Consider the following 23,092-nt stretch of genomic DNA (forward strand, 5'->3'; position numbering starts at 1 on the left):
AAACCCACTTCTAGGTAAACCTTCTGATGTTCTTAGGAGTGATGATGAAATAAACTGAGGGGACTGCATCCAGCCTTTACAGATTGGGAAAGGTAATAAATCCACAGCTCTTTCTAACCCAGTCTCCAAGGAAGAAGATACTATTTCAAATGATTTTAGATTTTGCATTTGCTAAGTGTTTTTCTCCCCTTTCATCAAATATGTGGAAATTTCAGCTTAAGCCTTGAATAACTGCTTCTTAAATCAGATCTAAATGACCATATAACTGTTTTTTTTTAATTTGGTTCCAGATACTCTTCACTCAAAAGCTTTTCTCAAATTGTTTAATTTAGTTGTATTATTGCTCACAACCACGCTGCACATATCCACTACTTCCATAACCTTTCTAAGCCATAGGGATTATTTCCTCTGAATACTATACAATTAATACAGATGTTTCCTGATTTATGATGGTTCATCCTAAAATTTTTTGACTTTATGATGGTAGGAAAGTGATAGCCTGTATGTTTCTTGACTTACAAGAAGGTTATGTCTTGACTATCTCAACTTACGATGGATTTATCTGGGTGTAACCCCACCATAAGTCAAAGAGCATCTGTACTCTGTAATTGTCATTTGAAAATCATACATCTATGGAGAACTTAATATGTCAAGTATTATTCTAAAATTTACAAAGAAATAAGACAAAATTCTTGGTCAATGACACTCACTATCGAGTGGTAAAGACAAGTATATAAATAGATAAGCCTTATTATTCAAACTTAGACTCTTCTTACTCCATACTTCTGATCCAATCCTCTCTCTCTTCTTATCCCTAAATCTTACCATCTTCCTTCAGAAATTCTTGCTCCATACTATGCAGCATTTGCTATATTCTCAAACTCTTCTCTGAATGTTTTCTCTTCCTCCTAAATCCTTAGTTGGCAACCAGCTGTTTCAAAAGTACATGACTTTCTTCTTAGGGGTTCACTTCTTATTTTCTCACACCATAATAACTCAAGGTCAGGATTTGAAGTCAGTGTTCTCCTCCATTCCCACTGCCAAAATGAGCTCATTATTTATGCTCCACTGCTATGGTTGGAAAGTATCCCCAAAACTCATGTGTTGGAAATATAATCTCTGATGCAACAGAGAGGTAAGGCCGAATAAAAGGTGGCTGCGCCATGAGGGCTCTGCCCTCACAAATGGATTAATACCATTATCTTGAGAGTGGATTCGCTTTAAAAGGACAAGTTCATACCCTTTTTTTCCCCCTCTCCTTCTTGCTCTCTCTTGACTTTTTGCCTTTCACCATGGGATGATGCATTAGGAAGGCCTTCACCGGACGTTGGCCTCTCAGTCTTGGACTTCCCAGCCTCCAGAATGATAAGAAATAAATACTTGTTCTTCTTAAATTTTTGTTGTAGCAGCACAAAATGGACTAGAACATCCATCTTATAAAAACATATGACTCCATCCTACTCTTTTTAACTTTATACTCTCTGGTAAGACCATCTGTCTCTCCTCATTGTAGGGTTGGTTAATCTCCTGGTAACCAAATCTCCATCTATTATGAGTTCTGGGTTACACAAACAGCCACAGAGATGACCTATCTAACTGGGGATACACACTGACCTCTCAGTCCCTTGACTGCTTATCCTTAGTGATTCTTCTCTACATTCAATCTCAGCCATCTTTTTTCATGGTCACCTTCTGGATCTTGCCATAATCAGAACTGCACTACCTTTAAAATAACAAAAGAAAATGGCCCATTTTCTTCCACCAGTTTCCTTTTGCTTCACTGGTTGAAACATATCCTAGCAGCATCAATCCACAGCTTTCTACCATCTATTTTTCTTCCCATTTGCTCCTGACTCCACTTGCCTCTTTTCCAGTAGAGATTCAGTAGAATTAGAATCACTTCCTTGCAAGGGCCCTCAATTGCTTTGCCCCTGTTTTTATCCACCATGTTTTTCTTCTACAATATCTCTTGGCAAAACCCCAAACCAGGATAAATTCAACCATCTGTCTCCCCTGTGGCTACATCTGAGCAGTTGATTGTTGCTGGTGAAAATTATCAGCTGGACAGACAGGTTTTCCTTCAGTTGTATCAATACCATTTCAAAAAAGTACTTAACATGGCCCAGAAAAGACCACTCATATATTGCTGTCTCTTGCTGCAATCCTGTGCCCATTCCCTTCTTCCAGATAATTCTTGCTTAGTATTTCTTCTCCCTTTTTGAATGCTTCTGATTCACTGTTCATACGCTATATAGAGTGAATTTTCAGGAACCCCAATAGGATTAAATTTGTCCCATGAAAATGACATCTCATCGATGATGGAACAAAGTGCAAAGTCCTTGAAGTGGTCCAGCCCCAACCTGCATGTCTAACTGTGTTTCTCATCTCTCAGCCACTCTCTGGCCAGGTCCACCTCTCCTCTTGGCCTCCTTATGGTTTGTCAATTGCATTAGCCTCTGTGCCTCTGGCTGCTACACTTGCTGCATTTCCTTTGCCTGGCTAACTCCTTTAGGTCTCAGGACAGATGTCACTTCATCAGAAGGGCATTCCCTCAACCCTCCATTCCAGACTGTCTCCTTCTCAGCTTCTCTTATGGCACTCAGTACTTGTGCCACAAGAGAACTGAATTATTTGAATTATTGTTCAGAGAGGGCTTTGTCTGGGAAAATTGTGGAGGAATTTTCACTGTAGAATTATTGCTGAAGGGGAACTATGAGGTTGTTTGGCAAGGAAAGAAGGAAATGCATTTCGGATAGAGGGAGTATCCTAAAAAATCACAGAGATGTAAAAATCTGCTGTGTCAACAGAAAGGTCTATTCACTGTGGCAAAAATGTGCAGGCACCAGGGAAAACAGTGGGAGGTGGTGGTAGGACGGATAAGGGCCACCAAATACATCTATGTTCTAATCCCTTGCAACTGTGAATATGCTTATGTTACATGACGAGGGAGAATGAAGGTAGCAGATGTAAGGAAGGCTGCTAATCAGCTAGCCTTGAGATGCAGAGAGCACTCTGGACTTGCCACATGAATCCGATGTAATACCCAGGGGCCTTGACTATGGAAGAGAGAGGCAGAAGTGTCAATGTCGGAATAATTTGGTGCGAGAAAGATTCTACTTTAGTTACTGACTTTGAAGATGGAGAAGGGGGCCATGTGCCAAGGAAAGCAGCAGCTTTTAGAAGCTGAAAAAGGCAAAGAAACAAATTCTCAAAGAAACAAGAGCCTGCAGAAAAGAACTCAGCCCTTCTGATACCTTGATTTCATCCCAATGAGACCCATTTCAGACTCTGACCTCCAGAACAAATGACAAGATGATAAATTTGTGTTGTTTTAAGACACTAAGTTTGTGGTAACAAGTTGCAGCAACAACAGAAACTAATATAGGAATGAAGCTACGGACATAAACTCAAGTCAGACTATGAAGCACATTCTCAGAAAGCTTAGCAGTCTGGCCTTGGAACTTCAGTAAGTGGAGGAACAGTATGTATTGTAAAACATGAAAGAAACATAGCCAGCTTTGTTTTATGGGAAGATCTCTCTGTATCAGTGTGCAGGCATATTGATAGCCCAGAGACCACTAGGGAGGCTTCTAAAATAATCCACGTGAGTGATTAGGAAAACCTGAAAGAAGGCCCTAGAGGCATTTTTATCTGCACATGTTGTTACGTAACTCTTGTGTTTTCCTAAATTTATGTTTTCTTTCTCGATCTAGAATACAAGTTCCTGAAATACAGCGGCTTTTAAAAATACTGGCTTGTTTCTTCCTGAATTCCTAATAGTAGCTGCTCAATAAATATTTGTTCATCTTGTAGTGGATTAAGACAAGATTTCTTATTTCTCTGGATCTGTGCATTATTTAAGACAAAATGGAAAGGAATCATGTAAGAAATACCCATTACCAATTATCGTTCTTCCAACTGGCTCCATCTTCTAGGGTCATGATTTCCTAGTATGGAAAGCAAGCATTACAGTAATTACTACTCTCCAAATCTTAAAAATGAATAGGATAAACTTGAAAAGGACATTGATTATTGGGAGAAATAACCTTTATACTGATGCTCTAAATTCAAAACAGAATCCTTAAAACACCATTGATCATGCAGCATCTGCCTATCTAACTGGGGCTCAATTGAAATACTGGGACCTTAGTTTTTGCCTGCTTTTGAAGAGAGTCTGACAGAGGATTACAAAAAGCTGTGTTTAGTTTGTAGCTGCCTTCTTTTTTCCCTTGTCTAAACTACTCAAAAAAAAAAAAAAAAAAAAAAAAGACAGCTGTGGAATGAGCCAGTTCAGCAATCTGCTTCTTGCCTATCATTCTGCCCCACTTTCTGTGTGTTCCTTTGGGAAGAAATCCTGGGGAATAGATAGCAGGAAATCACAGGCAAATTCAGAGCTTCTTGGGGGTGGCGATGGGTGGGGAAAGCACAATATAAACTATTAAATGCAGTGATGGAGCCAGCTACTCCCTTGGGTCTGATTGGAGGAAGCTGGCCTTCCTCCTTGGGGAACGAGGCATTTGAAATTAATTGTTTTCATTTTATACAAATACTTCACCCAAAATGAAAGGAATGAAATACTTAAATGCAACCACAGCCGTCCTTTATAAATATGACTATGAGCACACACATATACACGTATACCAGAGAAAGCAAATAATAGTAGTGTGTAATCAAATGATCAAGTGTCTTTATGCCAGCAGTTTTCTGGGTAATAGCACTGTCCCTTGAAAGTGAGCACTATGATTTTTGTGTTTTGCACCAGATCCTTCGTCCTGCAATGTCTGTACTGCAGCATTTGGGCACTCCCTGCTTGCAGGTATCTGACAATCTACTACGCTCACAGCATGCTATTTGCTGTAGCTGACTCTTCTCTAGGAGAGAATAAATCCATAGTCCTTCTTGTCCAGAATAGAAGAATTCTCCTTTTAAAATGCAGGACTGTGTTTGTGTCATCCACTCAACTGGTCCAAAATTTACCCAGAAATTAATATCCCACCTTCTTATTATGACTTTCTATACAGGTTTTGATGTTTTGGGCATGACTTATTTCCTAGCTGTAATTTTCTTCCTCCTTCATGTCCCCCATCACAGATCCCATGTCCCAATCCCCTCGTTCTCCTCCCTGTTTTAGGAACACCAAGCTGCCCCTCCACGTTTCTGTGCCACTATTTATCTTGTTCCTAGACCTGGCATTCTTCCCTGTTGCCTTCTCCACTTGAGAAATCTACTTATTCTTCAAGTCTCCCCTGAGACATCATCCCTTCTGTGAAGCCAGAAACATGTTTTAATGCCTTGTCCTCACCCATCCAGTCACATTAAATTACTACTATCTCTGAGCCTCCATACTTCCTCATTTACACTTTTATTTTTAGCACTGATTTCACATCATGACTTGTATAATTTGTGTTTTTGTCCGTTTTTTCCACCAGAGTCTGTAAGTCCTTTGGGGCTTGGGGTCTTATCAGTTTCATTTTTGTAATTTCGTAGAGCCTAATATGATGCCAGACACAAAGTTGATGTTCAAAGAATATATGAGGCAGTGAAATGAATCTTAGTCAATTCCCAGGCCCATCAGGCCAACCCTCTCTTCTCCTTCAATTGTCCCTCTTTGGAATGAGTTATAAACGAAAAGGCAAGAGGAGCTGCTTTGTGGCACAGCAGCATATGGAAGGCATTCAGACGGGGCCCAAAGTGGGGCTCACAGGAAGCCCCTAGCAAAGGAGCTACTGGTATATAGATTTCTCAGTTGTCCAAATGCTGCTTGAAGAAAAAACAACACAGATGTCAATACATATAGGACAGAATGCAGTATTTGCCAAAAGCAGAAGCTGAAGAGATGTTACTTCAGGTATTCTTCCTCATTGAAGATCTGTAATCCTTTGAATGTACAGCTTGATGTCAAGTTAATTTCCAGTCTCAATTAGGATGCATTCATTTTTATCCATTAAATACTATCTGGAGAGCAGGAAACATGATGTCAAAGTCATGTGCATGTGTTCGTTTTTGTCTTCCTCCTAAGGAGAGAAGCACTTACCAATTTGGGTACGAGGGTTAAAAAGAGCAAGATAATAACAACAAGCAACAATTGCATAGCAATTTGCAGCCTACAAGCCCTTCAATCTGCTATTTCATTTAACCTTCAAGACAATCTTATGAGGCTGGTATTATTGCCCCCACTTTGCAGAGGAGGAAACTTGGGCTAATGATGTTTAAGTGACTTGTCTAAGGTTATATAAAAGCACCAAGACTGACAGAATGCTATTATTCAGAGTAACATAGAGTGAATTGAACTCCAGTATGATTATCCTGAGATTTTTGCTGTAATAATATGCAACCCTTACTGACTGCTGACAATGTAGCAGACACTGTTCTAAAGTGCTCTACACATATTAACTCATTTAATTCCCAAACCACTGCATGAGGTAGAAATGATTATTATTCCTCTCATTTTATAGATGGGAAAGCTGAATTCCAGAGAGGTTAAGTACCTTGGTTTCTCTTACATAACTGATCAATAGCAAAGTGAAGGTTTGGACCAAGGCAATCTGGCTCCCAAGTCCGTATTCAACAAATACAGTAGCCTGCTTCTTGAGGCATGGGATGTTAATATGACCTAGTGACTCTAATGAATAGTACAAAATACTTTCATCCTTAAATAAATGTTTAATGTTTAAGACTTACAGTCTTAAGGACTTTCAAGGTCAACAAAAACATTTTAAAGACAGAATATGTTTTGAGGCTGCAAGTCCTTACCTTGTTTCCAGGTATAATTTGATGCTTCAGCCTCTTGGATCCCATCTCCTCTTCCTTCTTCTGCTCATCCACTGCCCAGAACAGATCCCAGCATAGTGGGTGGCAGGGTCGGGGGGGCGGTTCAGAAAATATCCATTGAGTGAATGAAGATAATGCCTTCATTGTTCAACTATTGGTAGCTGAGGAAAATGGTCCTATTGATCAGTTGAAAAACTAGACCATACATTTATTCCAAATTCTGTCTCTTCACTCAAGCTGAAACACTATTTCCTTCTCCTTTTTTATCAGATATTCCTATTTGCCTTTCTGGTCTCAGATGAGATATCACATGTTTTGTGAAGTCTTTGCTGCTCCTTTTCTCCCATCCCACTGTCACCATTACCAAATCTGGAGTAAGTGCCCTTTTAATGGAGATACAGCTCTTATAATTTCCTTTATATATTATATGCAATATGCATATCAATTTACTCTCTAATTTGCATGACTGTGCATACATGTGCATACACACACAGACACACACACACATAAACTATGATTTCCACAGGGACAAGGATGGTGTGTTTCCTTCACGTTGTTTTCATGGGGGCTAGAATTACAAATGCTCTTTAGGTATTGGTTGGAGGAATAAATGAGTGAGTGAGTTAACTTTAGCAGCAGTCACCCAGAAGTGTTCTTTGATTAATAGGAATGTTGAAACAAAATAAATTGCTCAAAAATTAAAGTCCTCTCAACACAGTTATCCTAGTGCTTGAAGGACTGATATCAACACTAAAATCCCTCCACTCCTTCTTTTACTCTCAAGGGCTCAAAGAGTGGTCATTGTGGCTCCTGATTCTTGCCTGTTATCTATTTTGAGTGTATTGTTTTGCACTATCTTGATCTACTGTGACTCTAGTCTGACTTGAGTTTGGATTCCTAATGCTTCTTTGAATTCTGTAAAGTGTAGAAATTGAAAATGGCCATGCACACAAAAAAAGTCATTGTTTTGATCAAAGTTTCCAGATATATCCCTCCATGAGTTCTTTTACTATTATTTCTAAGAGTATTTGTTTGTTAGACTGAGGATTAGAGGCACAGATGGGAGGATAGTAGAAGTTTTATCTTAGGAAGATATCTAGCAGAAATAAGTAAAGTTAGAATATGTTCAGTGAAAATTTTATCTTGAAAGCTTCTGACTTTAGATGGTATTAACATTTCAACCAGACTGATATTTTAATATGTATTTATTTAACTTATGTTTTGATTATTTTGGTCTCAGCCTTTTCCACTGTGAATTTGAGAACATACCTGAATAGGCAAAATTATAATAGTTTTCTGATAAGCCATCAACATTGTATTCTGTCTCACGTCATATGCTATACAAATTTTTGCTCAAGTGATTGACTTCTAAACAGTCTTTTTTTTTTTTTAATGAAAGCCATACTGTAAGGTTGGAATGAAAAAAAAATGGTTCCTTAAACACAATGTCATTAACTGTCTCAGATCTTAAGTTGATCTCCAAATCAATAAAATCAAATTTACTAATTCAAAAAACAAACTATAACCATTTCTTATTTTCAATTATAAGACTAATTCTGGTTGGGTCTTTTCTAAGAGTGTATAATCTACAATTTTTTAGATATACAATTTTTAGAAATCCATTCTACTCACAAAAACCTAGTGGAGTTTTACTCATGAAGAATTCTTTGTTTTATAAAGTATCATAATAGATTTTCACAGATTTTGTGTTTATTTGAAGACAATTTTTTAGTGGGAGAACGTGGTCTTGCTCTGTCACCCAGGCCGGAGTGTAGTGGCATGATTCTGGCTTATTGTACCCTTGACCTCCCATGGTCAAGTGATCCTTCCACCTCAGCCTCCCAAGTTGCTGGGACTATAGGCATGCACCGCCATGCTCAGTTAGTTTTTTATTATTTTTAGTGACAGAGTCTCCCTGTGTTACCCAGGCTGGTCTTAAACTCCTGGGCTCAAGCAGTCCTCATGCCTCAGCCTCCCAAAGTGCTAGGATTACAGGCGGGAGCCACTGCGCCTGGTCCGATTTAAAGACAATGTTATACTATAGTGTGATGTCCAATTGAGAAACCTAAAGTTGTTGTATTTATTATCTTTCTCTATCTTTATGTTTTCTCAGTTGGCTTTTGTTATTTGATTGTGTGATAACGCCATCTAACTTTTTAAATTCCAAAGGGTTTTAGGACAGTGTGAGAAACTGCTAAATTTCCCTCAATATTAGTTATTTTTAAAAATTTATCCGTTCAATTCCCTGATTTTTAATTGGCTACCTTCAATAAAAACTACATATCCACACTTTGGGAGGCTGAGGCAGGTGGATCACGAGGTCAGGAGATCGACACTATCCTGGCTAACACGGTGAAGCCCAGTCTCTACTAAAAATACAAAAAATTAGCCGGGCGTGGTGGCCGGCGCCTGTAGTCCCAGCTACTCGGGAGGCTGGGGCAGGAGAATGGCGTGAACCCGGGAGGCGGAGCTTGCAGTGAGCCGAGATCGCGCCACTGCACTCCAGCCTGGGAGACAGCGAGACTCTGTCTCAAAAAAAAAAAAAAAAAAAAAAAAAAACAACCAACCAACCAAACAAACAAAAAAAAACAAACTACATTTCCAAGACTCTTTTGTAGGTGCGACCAAATGACTGTATTTTGGCCAGTAAGATGTAAGCAGAAATGTCATATGACTTGCATAAAGTGTTTTTGTTATTAAGGGCTAAAACTTTTTAAAACTTTTCTTCTTTCTTCCTGACTAGGATGTGGACATGAGGGCTGGGTCTGATCTGAACCAGCCCTTTCTGACCATTAGGTGAAGTCAATGCTGAAAATAAATAGCAGAATAATACGATAGAAGGCAAATCCACCTGCTGGCCTCGAACTGCCTATCACTGGATTTTGTTTGTCTGAGATAGTAAAAGACTTTTGTTTGAGCCCTGTTATGCTATATTTTATACCATTACTTGAACTTAATCTTAATATAAGGAGATAGACTTGACTGAATGAGACTTTCATAGGTGGGTGTTCAGAGTTGTGTCATGAATCGATTTGTCCTTGTGGAAGTTTTGGAGATAGATTCATGGGTGGCTGGGAACTCACCCTGGGGCTTATTTTTGTGAAGTCTGGGGATCTGGTGTTGTGATTTCAGAAGTGGTAGATGCTGTCGGTTGCTCTCCTGGGAGAGGTGGGCTGGCTGAATATGTATGTTCTGGGAGGTTCGAGGCCAGTAGGTGGATTCGCCGTCTATCTCATTGCTCTGCTATTTTATTTTCAGCATGGACTTCACCTAATGGTCAGAAAGGACTGTTTCCGATCAGATCCAGCCCTGCTGTCCACATGAATGGTAGCGTCACTTCTGACCCCTGCCACAGAGGGACAGTGAGGGAGTTTCAAGGGAGGAGTTACCTGTTTATTCCTGGCATCAACATTTGGTGTCCATATTTTCAGCTGAAATATGTCTCTGTTTGACCTGAAAATAGAGATAAACCTTCCTTCAAATCCTAATAGTTACCTAAGAACATTCAGCTTTCTTAAATTCTTAATAGCATTGTTAAAATTTAGTGGACATTTGAAAATGATTCTGAGGCCATCTGTTTTAGAAGCGGATTTAAAAATTGTTTAGGAAGAAAGCTTATTAACATAGTGAAATAATTTTTATGACAATTACCTTAGAGATTTTCATTCTACCTTTGATTCTTCAGTGGGAATATTTTGTACTACTTTTTAAAATCTAATGAGTTAGTTTTATTTACTGCTTCTACATATTTTCATCTTAAAATATAGTGAGATAAAAAATTGGCAAAATATATTTATCTGAAAAATAGTAGTGTGACTGGAACCATTCATCTGAAATATTTCAGATGAATATTTATTTGAACAACACTAGTATGACCATTGTTCTTAAATCAGCCTATAAAATATATGGTAACATTAAAAATGGCATTTTTATATGGTCTTTATAATTTGAAGAGTATTTGTGTGTTTCTCACATATAGGGTAGGTTCTTAAAATTGTGTCCTAAATAATATTCTTGATCCTAAGAATTTCTTTATTTTCGATAGTGCAGTTCTTTGTGATGTGAAAATAATGTTATTGGTTTTCGGAATAAGTGAATATTTTACACATGCTATACTTTTGGTGTCTTTGTGAGACTAAGTCTATTCTTTCTGGTAATTTTTGTGTTTGAAGTTGGGAGTTTGTTTGGGGATGATTGCCCCTGAAAGTCAACTGAATCAGATTGAAGACCTCTTCTCTAGTGCGTTGGAAATAAATCAATAGAGTGGCAGAAGAGCGACTTAGTAAGTGGCTCCCTTGAAGAACAGTGCAGCCACTAGAGACATTATTTTTTAAAATACTAACACTAAGCACTGAAAATTATAACTCATATTATACTTAAACATTTTAAAGATGTATATCCCTAGGTTCCTTTAATGTGTCTTAACTTTTTAAAGCTATAGCAAACCACGGCAATTATTGGTAAAATTAAACTGTCTTCTGATTGCACACTTGGCCAATTTACTGAGCATTAAAGAGTTGGGGATGAGAATGAGCTTGCATAAAATAATTGAGCTCTGAGCAATTATTTCTCTATTTGGCTCCATTTGATATAAAAGGCACAAGCACCAGCATTTTATTGAATTTCCTTGAAATCATACAATGAAGGCTCACACTCTCAATGAGTGTGTTATTTTCAGAGAATATCTGGGGGTTTTCCACAGATGAGAGTTCTTTCTAAATTACTTGAATATTTGGATTATTCCAGAGGGTCTGTGTGAATTATCTAAGTTCTTTTCTCCTTTCTGTCTAATCTAGCTGATCTAAATTGCTAAATTTTTTTTTTGTTAAAAAATCAATTCTGCTCCTATGTTTTGCAAGGTAGAATATTCACATGGTCATTCATTTATTTTTAAATTAGTTGCACCTGTATCTCATTGTTCTTCAGGAGAAATAGCAAAAATGTGTGATAGGTGTGAATGTGGAATCTCATAGAGAGTACACCGAAGGAAAAAATGTGTGTAGGTCCTCTGCATATCCAGCCTTCCCCCAGCTATCTTATCCTTACAGTTTTAAGTCCTGTTTTTACACCTTGTTCCATATTTTACCTAATGTCTAATAGAGAAAGATTGATCTTGAAAAAACTGAGACATAAATCACCTGTGCAGAAGAGAATTTATTTTTATTTAAAGACTCTCTTTCTTTTCTTTTTTATTTTTTGTTTTCATTTTTGTTTTTTGTTTTTTTTTTGAGACAGAATTTCACTCTTGTCACCCACACTGGAGTGCAATGGCGTGATCTCGGCTCACTGCAACCTCTGACTCTTGGGTTCAAGCAATTCTCCTGCCTCAGTCTCCTGAGTAGCTGCGATTTCAGGCACCTGCCACTATGCCCAGATAGTTTTTGTATTTTTAGTAGAGACAGGGTTTCACCATGTTGGCCTGGCTGGTCTTGAAATCCTGACCTCAGGTGATCCACCCACCCTGGCCTCCCAAAGTGCTGGGATTACAGGCTTGAGCCACCACGCCTGGCCTATTTTTATTTAAAGACTTTCTGGGAAAAAAATTCTATGGTCTCCCATTTCAATGTTTAACACCCTTTATTCTTCACAAAAGACTCTTGAATTCAAGTTTTGGGAAAAACATCTCTTCTCTCATATAAGACTCAAGTGCCTTTTTTGGTAATTGCAAATGCCACCTCTCTCTTGTCTTCCCTATTTTTTGGCTACAGTCTGGGAGATGTAACCAATAAATGTAATGGAGCTGGGGTCACCATCATACTTATGCCTGTCCATCTATCTTTCAGTCTTTCAACTTGGCTTCTGTGTATTGTGCAAAACCCCTGAATTCTCCATGTGGTGATGACATTACCTTTGTGACATCTAGGAATACATCTTTACAACCCTCAGACACAAGAGAAAGACCATGGTTGAGAAGTTATGAGTCTACCCTTCCTCTGCTGTGGAAAGAGGTGCTGTCATTTGCAGCCCGTTGGAATGTGTATGAAGTGCTATTTCCAGTGAGTGGAAATAGACACTGAAGAGACAAATAACAGATGTTTATTTCAGGCAGAAAACTAGAAATACCTAGTACTTGTAACATATATATCAATGTTTCTCTGTCTCTGTATCTGCATCTACATTTTACATGCATCTCTATATCCATGCTTATGTCTACATGCATGTCTGTGTCCATGTTCATGTCTACAGCATTTTTCTGTATCTATATCTTCATTTATGTACAGACAACCCTCGACTTATAATGGTTCAAATTACAATTTTTTTGGTCTTCACAATGGTGCAAGATTATATGCATTTAGTAGAAACTATACTTCGAATTTTGAATTTTGATACTTTCCTGGGTAGCAATATATGATATGATACTATCTCATGATGCTGGGCAGCTCCCAGCCAGCCATGCAACCATGAGGGTAAATGGCCAGTACTCTACAGTCTGTACTGTATTGCCAGATGATTTTGCCCAACTGTAGGCTACTGTAGGTGCTCTGATCATGCTTAATGTAGGCTAGGCTAAACTATGATGTTTTGTACATTCACTATATTAAATAAAGTTTTGAATTATAATATTTTCAATTTAGGATGGGTTTTTCAGGATATAACCTGATAGTAAGTCAAGGAGCATCTGTATATATAATATACTAGAATTATTTATTCTATAGAAGTTCAGTATATGTTTCTATTAAAGATGATCTATTGTATGAATGTAGACATTAAATAAATATTTATCGAACACTGACAGTGTATACCATTCTAGAAATATAAAAAATCAAGTTCAAATGATCCTTGGCCTATATATAGTATTCTCTCAATCATTGGAACATAAACTGCTTCAAAAGAGGTGAAACATTCTAACAACATTTTGCACATAGTATGCGTGTATTATTAATTAAATGTATTAAATTTTTCTTTTTTTTTTCTTTTATTATTATTATTATTATTATTATACTTTAGGTTTTATGGTACATGTGCGCAATGTGCAGGTAAGTTACATATGTATACATGTGCCATGCTGGTGCGCTGCACCCACCAACTCGTCATCTAGCATTAGGTATATCTCCCAATGCTATCCCTCCCCGCTCCCCCCACCCCACAACAGTCCCTGAAGTGTGATGTTCCCCTTCCTGTGTCCATGTGTTCTCATTGTTCAATTCCCACCTATGAGTGAGAATATGCGGTGTTTGGTTTTTTGTTCTTGCGATAGTTTACTGAGAATGATGATTTCCAATTTCATCCATGTCCCTACAAAGGACATGAACTCATCATTTTTGATGGCTGCATAGTATTCTATGGTGTACATGTGCCACATTTTCTTAATCCAGTCTATCATTGTTGGACATTTGGGTTGGTTCCAAGTCTTTGCTATTGTGAATAATGCCGCAATAAACATACGTGTGCATGTGTCTTTATAGCAGCATGATTTATAGTCCTTTGGGTATATACCCAGTAACGGGATGGCTGGGTCAAATGGAATTTCTAGTTCTAGATCCCTGAGGAATCGCCACACTGACTTCCACAAGGGTTGAACTAGTTTCCAGTCCCACCAACAGTGTAAAAGTGTTCCTATTTCTCCACATCCTCTCCAGCACCTGTTGTTTCCTGACTTTTTAATGATTGCCATTCTAACTGGTGTGAGATGGTATCTCATTGTGGTTTTGATTTGCATTTCTCTGATGGCCAGTGATGGTGAGCATTTTTTCATGTGTTTTTTGGCTGCATAAATGTCTTCTTTTGAGAAGTGTCTGTTCATGTCCTTTGCCCACTTTTTGATGGGGTTGTTTGTTTTTTTCTTGTAAATTTGTTGGAGTTCATTGTAGATTCTGGATATTAGCCCTTTGTCAGATGAGTAGGTTGCAAAAATTTTCTCCCATTTTGTAGGTTGCCTGTTCACTCTGATGGTAGTTTCCTTTGCTGTGCAGAAGCTCTTGAGTTTAATTAGATCCCATTTGTCAATTTTGGCTTTTCTTTATATGACACTGGCAAGAGGAATACACCTGAGAGAAGATCTGTGACACATCAAATACTGTAAAGTATTCCTATATTGGAGATACAAAATGTATTCTCAGAAATCTGAACTTTTTAAAGTTGGTGTTTCCTAGCCATTGGTTTTCCTTTCATTTTTGAGGAGGATGCTATTCCTGTAGAAAATATTACTAATTTTATTTGCTAAGATATGGATTATAAGACTAATTTTTAAAGCATGAGTCTGCTAAATAAGCTTAAGATTAATGCCGACAAATATGACTAGGTAACAAAGATGTTTATATATCGAACAGTTGTTTTATTGTATTTGGCAACATGGTCTGAATTTTTTAATTCAGAGAAAGCAATATAGTTTTATTTAAAATGTTATCTAGAACAGTTTGCATCTCTGGTCTAAAAAATGATTTGTAATGATGAGATGAAAAAAAGTCTCCATTAGTAACAGCAGTTTGATAGTAAGCCACATATTTACTTTTATTAATTTTCACTTTTTCATCTTGAGATGAATTAACCATCTTGATGGTTTGCCCCAGGGGTTACTGTGTGAAATTATGAGTCAAAATGATAATGGTGCAAATGGAAAACAGAGTTTATGGCCTTTCTAAACACTTAAACTAGTTTCTGAAATCGGACTGTATGAATTCTACTTCTGAAATGATTCTTCATATCATGGTACCTCAAACATTATAAATTATGTGGTGCAATTACATATTTAAAAGTAAGATACAGGATTTATTCATTTCCAACCAATATTGATAGCAAGTGAGTAAAGCATTCCTCGAACTCATTTGAGAAAAAAAAAAAAAAAGAGAAAGGAATCATTTATTGACTCATATAACCAATTCTTGCAAAGTCAGGGCAGCTTTAGCCTCAGAGTAGATAAAACCAGAGCCCTGTAGTCTCTCTGTCTGTTGGTCTGTTCTGCCTGTTTGCCCATCTCCGTCTCTCTACTCGTTTTTTTTTGTTGTTGTTTGTTTGTTTTTTTTTGTTTGTGTATTTGTTTGTTTTTTGAGACGGAGTCTCACTCTGTTGCCCAGGCTGGAGTGCAGAGGCGCGATCTGGGCTCACTGCCAGCTCCGCCTCCTGGGTTCACGCCATTCTCCCGCCTCAGCCTCCCGAGTTGCTGGGACTACAGGTGCCCGCCACCACGCCCGGTTAATTTTTTGTATTTTTAGTTGAGATGGGGTTTCACTGTGTTAGCCAGGATGGTCTTGATCTCCTGACCTCGTGATCCGCCTGCCTCGGCCTCCCAAAGTGCTGGGATTACAGGCGTGAGCCACTGCGCCCGGCCTCTACTCGGTTTTTATGTGTGGTGCTTATTTCAGGTTTCTCCAGGTGTTGAGAAAACTACCTTTGGGGAATCAGGAGTCAACATTTTTACAACCCTCAGACCCAAAGGAAAGAGGTGTTCATTAAAAGATGATGTGTCTGGGGTATGGGGGAGGCACTGAGGCTTGCAGCCCTTCAGAATGCATAGTTGGGGAAAGGCAGTGTCCCAGTGGAAGGGAACAGGCCCCTATTTCTAATGGGAGGAAAGGGATGATGGAGAGACAGAAATAATAGATGTCTACATTTAGAAAGAAAATCTTTTGGAAGTTTTTATCAGTTTGGAGCCTCATGTGGATTATTATCGGTCTCAGTAATTGGTGTTGGAAATTTCTGATAGATCTTTAAGTGCAAGACAGCATGATAATGCACAGAACATCTCCTGGCATCACATACACTTGAATTAGAATCCCAGCTTACCTCTTAGTAGCTCTGTGATCTTTCTTATTAATTGTGTCCCCCAAATTCATATGTTGATGGCTAACTTTCAGTACCTAGGGATGTGACTTTATTTTGAGATAGAATCTTTATAGGGGTAATAAAATGAAGAAGAAGAAGAAGAAAAAAAGAAGTCATTAGCATATGCCCTAATCCAATATGGCCGATGCTCTTTTACAAAGAGTAAAGTTGGGCACAGAGATATGCACAGAGGAAAGATGATGGGAACAAAGACAGGGGAGAAGATGCTATCTTCAAGCCAGGCAGAGAGACCAGGAATGGATTCTTCCCTCACAGCCTTCAGAAGGAGCCAGACCTGCTGGTATCGTGATTGTGGACGTTGGACCTCCAGAGACAACACATTTTTGTTGCTTAAGCCACCCAGTCTGTGACACTTTGTAAATCTAGTAATGGCAGATTTACAAAGCAAATATGGTCTTGACCATCTTTACCTAATTTTGTTGAGCCACTTCATAAATATTAGCACCTTTTACAAATTTTCCTCCTCTTCCTCTACATCTTTCACCCATTTGTCCTGAAGTCTGGAAGGCTGCTGACAAGTTTTGTGTCCTTCAGGCTTTTTACGAGTTAAATAAATTTTAAAAATATCAGTCTGCCTCACTGCAGATCTAGGTAAGAATTCAAATAGCCTTTTAAGAAGGAGGGGGGTGGTAAATGGTTTATTAAAAAGAAAATAATAGCTAGGATTATAGATTAACATACAGACTTTTAATGAAAATGATATTAAGTAAGAGACATAGTATCTTGGGAGAAAAATTGCTAAGGAGGTAGGCTGTAGTGTTAGATTATCTGCATTCTGAATCTCAGCTCCACCATTCACTATGGAACCTAGGGTCATTTTCATAATCATGCTGTCTCAGTTTTCCTTTTCTGTAAGATGGGAGATAATAATAGCAGAATTAGGGTTAAATGGGTTAATAAATACAAAGTGCTCATAACAGAGGATGGACCATTGTAAGCATTCACTACAGGTTGGCTTTTGTTATTAATCGCTCTCTCTCTTTCATTTGGTGGAAACTATGTTGAATGTTCCTGGGTAGGGGAAAGTGTAGATTGTCCTGCTGCATAATATCCACCATATAGGTATATTTTTAAGTAGCATCACTGCTGCACTGACTTGGGAAATCAGCACTGTAAAAGGCTCTCCTCTATACAGAATGAGGCCGTATGTTCATGGGGCCTCTCATTGTCTCTCAAAGCAAAGAAATTCAATGATCTATTTTTCTCTTGGCTAGAACTTCTGTACAAGCAACTCAGGAATTAATGGTAGGATTACCCAGAAAGCACAGTAGAATCACCGTTTCTCTGCCTCATTTATCCATGAACACAGCTCCAACTGTAATTTGTGTCCTTTATCTTTAATGCCTGGGCACTGGTAGAATGAATGCCCTTTGTACAGGCAACACACCTGGGAGATGCTGCTGTAGGCTTCCTAATAAAAGCAAGATATAGAACAAAAGGCAGGCGATGAGGTCTTCACAGAAACACCAGAAAAGCACTGGCTGCGCTTGTGATGATAATGCCGTGAAGGCTGCTCATACCTGAACATACCTTTTAACAACCTGCTCTGACACACACATTTCCTACTTTAAACCTCGCTTGATCAGTGAGACAATACTTTTAAACAGTAACCTTGCTAACTCAGTGATATAATAGCCTGTGCAGCAATTTATAGTTTAGATATTGGCATAAGTCAGGCTGAAAGTGGTTTATTGTCCTTGGAAACTTTGTCTAGTGACCTGGTATAATGAAGATTTGTGCAGTCTGGTTTTTGCAATTTAAAAATTATTCTCATGTTTTATCTGCAGATAACTTGCAAATAAAAATCTATTCACTTGCAAAATTTTTGCAGCTTATCCCAAACCTATATATAAAGCTACATATGTGTCAGTGACCACTATTATTTGTGTGGGATTGCATTTAAAAATTTTATTTACATTTTCATTTTTAAGTTATTGTGGATTTAGCCTCCTTGTCCACAAAAATAGGCCTGTGAACCAAGCAAATTTGTACAATAGCTTAAAGGAATGATTTCACTGAACAAGCACATAGTTTTCCCCTTAAGCTAGTATAGAGCTATATATAATAGTGTATATGTTTCTTATATGTGAATTCAGATGCTGCATGGGGTCTGCTCTGAGATCTAACTCTATGGGAAGATTAAAAGATGAAGGCCAAGAACTCAGACCCAGGCATGTTAGAAAAAAGGAGGGAATTTCTGTCATTATGTAATTTATTCGTTCAATTCTATGTAATCTTGTATATATTTACATGTTACATAGGATTATGAATACCAAATTATTTTTCAGAATTACTCACACTTTTTACCCTTCTAGTCTCTAAATGAGGCATTTCTTAAGGCTTTTCTTGTTTTCTTAAAATTCTGCTTCACTTATACATGTATTTTTCATTTGCACATGAATGTTTTACAGTTTCTATCTTGAGCTTCAGTTCTGCATCTCCAACTGCTTCTTAAACAATCCACGCACAACACATCCAGCAAAATCAATACTATTTTAGCTCCTCCTATGGTCCAAGTGCTCTGTGAGGTCCTGCAAGGATACAGTGAGGAAATAGGCTTGGCTTTTATCTTCCTTGACTCTCTAGTAATCACATGTAAATAGCTTTAATAAAGCACGATATAATCAACCGCTGAGTTAAGCTAAGTATTCTAGGATTAGGGAGAGAGAGAACTTGACTTTCATTAGGGGGATTTGAGAAATATTATGGTGCCAGTAGGGTCAGATTTTGATGGATACAAGAAAGAAGGGAGGAAACTGCCATGAGGAGGGGCTTCCAGAAAGGAATGAAGCTGAAAACAAACCCTGTTCAAGGAACAATGAGAACATCAAGAACTGCAGCTGCGAGGACTCCTGGGTGAGATGAGGCAAGAGTGGGGCACTGTAGGTGGAGTAGCAGCCGAAGAGGTATGAAAGGTGAGTCAGGCCCCTCTACCACAAGGGCCTTTGATGGCCAGGCTGAAGAGTCTGAGCTTCCTTTGGAAAGCAGTGGGAAGGCATGAAAGGTTAAGGAGGTATGTGTGTCTTAGAAAGATGCCTCTGAGGACAGAGGGGAACTTCGCTGGAGACAGATTTGAAGTAAAGAGACTGAGATAAGTCATGGATGTGACCTTTGAAAATGTCCCAGAGTCCAAGGGACTTGAGTTTGAACACCAACTCTAGCACTTTCTAACTGTGTAAACGTGGGCAGATCATTCATCTCTTTGAGTGTCATCTTTCAGTCTGTAATGTGGGGCTAAGAGACTAGTTGTAAGTTTTAAATGACAATATGTATAAAGTAGGCATCACAGTGCCTGGCACATACTTAGTAAGCATTCCCAAATTTTAGCTAATATTATTATTATTATTGTCTATAATTTTAGATAGACTCAGTTAAGTACAGGACATATTTATTCATTCAGCCTTCTATTCACTCAACAAATTATTCAGCATCTACTTTGGCCAGTTGCCTTTTAGGTATTGGAGATAAAATTATGAACAAAAAGTTCCTGACTTCCTGTTTATGTTCTACTGAAGAGAGACAAAGAACAAACAGACCAATGTGTAAATAAATAGCGAGATAGGTGATAAGTACTATGGATAGGTACAATGCACCATATTCCTGGTTTGCCTGGAAAAGTCTCAGTTTATATGTCACCTATAGTAATTATTAATAGTGCCTCCTTTCACTGCATAAATATCTCTCTGGATAATAAATTATATGGTCACCCCAGAGATAGAGAATAAATGAGCAGGGCAAAAAAGAGGGAGAATCCTGGCACAGGTCTAGGATGGGGATTACCATTTTATTATGGGTGGGGATTACCAATTTATTATGGTTTGTTAGGGGTTTCACTACTAAAGTGTCTTTTGAGCAATGATTTGAAGGAAGGAAGCAAACCATGCATATATCTGAGAAAAGAAATTTCCAGGCAAATGCAAAGGCTTTGAGGTAAGAGCATGTTTGGCATAAACAAGGATTAGTAACAAAGCTGTCATGCCTAGAGACAGTGAATGAGGTGAAGAATAACAGGATATAAGATTAGAGAGGCCCAATCACTTCTGTCTTTGTGGGCTGCCAGAAATAACGGTAAATAAGGACTTGGACTTTTCTCTGAATGAGTTGGAAGGCAGTGAAAAATTTCAGCAGAAGGGTAGTATGAGCCAATGCATTAAATTTTTTTCCAGCTTTATTGAGCTATGATTGAAAAAGGAAAATTGTATAGATCTAACATGTACAATGCTATGTAAGTATTCATTGTGAACAGATTACCTCAATCATACTAATTAACTGTATTGCTTTTAATAATATTTGAAATAATATTTGAAATCCACACTGTTACCAAGGTGTACATTAGATCCCCAGAACTTATTTTTAACTGAAAGTTTGTATACTTTGACAAACATCTCCTCATTTTCCCCACCCATAACCTTTGGTAATTAACATTCTATTCTGTTACTGATTTTAACGTTTTTAGATTCCACATAAGTGATGTCATACCGTATTTGTCTTTCTGTGTCTGGCTTATTTCACCTAGCATAAGGTCCTCCAGGTTCTTCCATGTTATAGAAAATGGCAGGACTTTCTTCTTTTTTAAGGCTGAATAATATCACATTGCGTATCACACTACATTTTCTTATCCATTCATTCATCAATGGGCACCTAGGTTGTTTCCATATCTCGGCTATTGTGAATAATGCTGCAATGAATTTATCACTTTGACAAAATTTTTTTTGAATTTTTTCCAGCTTTATTGAGTTATAATTGACAAGTATTATATATACTCAAGGTATGCAATATGATAATATATATATATACTTCTATGTATATACACACATTGTGAAATGATTATCACAAACATATTAATTAATATACCCATCACCACACATAGTTAATGAACTAGTGATTTCATTTCCTTTGGATATATACCCAGAAGTGGGATTGTTGGATCATATGATAATTCTGTTTTTAATTTTTTGAGGAAGCTCCATACTGCTTTTTATAATAGCTGTACCAATGTACATTTCTACAAGCAGTGTACAAGGGTTCCCATTTTCCACATCCTCTGCAACACTGTTATCTTTTCACTTTTTTGATGGTATCCATCCTAACAGGCGTAAAATGATATTTTACTATGGTTTTGATTTGCATTTCTCTGATGATTATTGATGTTGAGCATCTTTTCATATACTTGCTATTTGTATGTCTTTATTGGGAAAATGTTCAGGTCCTTTGCTTGTGGTTTTTTTTTGCTATTGAGTTTCTTCTATATTTTGGATATCAAGCCCTTTATACCATATATATATATGTTTACATATATATATATATAGTTTACAAATAATCTCTCATTATGGAGATTGTCTTTTCATTTTGTTGATTATTTCCTTTGCTGTGCAGAAACATTTAAATTTAATGTAGTTCCACTTGTTTATTTTTGATTTTGTTCCTGTGCTTTTGGTGTCATAACCAAAAACTCATTGCCCTGACCAATGTTAAGGAGCTTTTTCCCTGTGTCTTCTTCTAGGAATACATGGTTTCAGGCCTCATGTTTAAGTCTCTGGTAGTTCTTTATAGCAATGCAAGAACGGACTAATACACCTGGACACTGATCTCATCTGGTGAAAGACTGTGGGTAATCAAAGCATTTCTGTGGAGTGGTTGCAAGGCATGCCTGTGACGAGACAGGTTGTTGGCTGTGAGTGAGGGTAGCACTGTTCTTTTTCAAAATTGCTTTAGCTTTCTTCTTGATCTTGTGGTCCCATGTAAATTTTATGGTTCCATACAATTTTTAATATTACTATTTTTGTTTCTGTAAATAAATGTCATTGAAATTTTAACAGAGATTGCATTCAATCTGTAAATTGCTTTGGGTAGCATGGACATTTTAACAATATTAATTGTTCCAGTCCATAAACATAGGACATCTTTCCATTTATTTGTGTCTACTTCAAATTCTTTCATCAATGTTTTACAGTTTTCAGTGTACAGATTTTCCACCTCCTTTGTTAAATTTATTCTTTGTTACTTTATTCTTTCTGACACTGTTGTAAATGGAACTTTATAAAGAATAATATGTTTCAGGTATTTATTAAATATAGAAACACAGCTGATTTTTGTGTGTTGATTTCGAATCCTGCAACTTTACTGAATGTGTTTAGTAGTTATGATAGCTTTTTGGGCCTGGCCTGGTGGCTCACGCCTGTAATCCCAGCACTTTGGGAGGCCGAGGCGGGCGGATCACGAGGTCAGGAGATCACAACCATTGTGGCTAACATGGTGAAACCCCGCCTCTACTAAAAATACAAAAAATTAGCCGGGCATGGTGGCGGGTGCCTGTAGTCCCAGCAACTCGGGAGGCTGAGGCAGGAGAATGGCATGAACCCGGAAGGCAGAGCTTGCAGTGAGCCGAGATTGTGCCACTGCACTCTAGTCTGGGTGACAGAGCAAGACTCTGTCTCAAAAAAAAAAAAATTTTTTTTGATGGGTTTTTAGCGTTTTCAATATGTAAGACAGTGCTGTCTGCATACAGAAAAAATTTTGCTTCCTCCTTTTCTATGTG

At 37.9% G+C, this 23,092-nt stretch overlaps 1 long non-coding RNA gene across 1 annotated transcript; it reads right to left on the minus strand.

Moving 5' to 3' along the window:
• Positions 1–4,605: 4,605 nt before the first annotated feature.
• LOC129061027 (uncharacterized) lies at positions 4,606–10,344 on the minus strand. Its single transcript, XR_008527979.2, has 3 exons — positions 10,161–10,344; positions 6,754–6,932; positions 4,606–6,014 (listed from the first exon to the last, which is right to left on the minus strand). It is a non-coding gene; the product is annotated as an uncharacterized LOC129061027 (long non-coding RNA).
• Positions 10,345–23,092: the final 12,748 nt, after the last annotated feature.

Source organism: Pongo abelii, chromosome 7 (assembly GCF_028885655.2).
Source record: "Pongo abelii isolate AG06213 chromosome 7, NHGRI_mPonAbe1-v2.0_pri, whole genome shotgun sequence".
In the NCBI taxonomy this organism is placed as follows: domain Eukaryota; kingdom Metazoa; phylum Chordata; class Mammalia; order Primates; family Hominidae; genus Pongo; species Pongo abelii.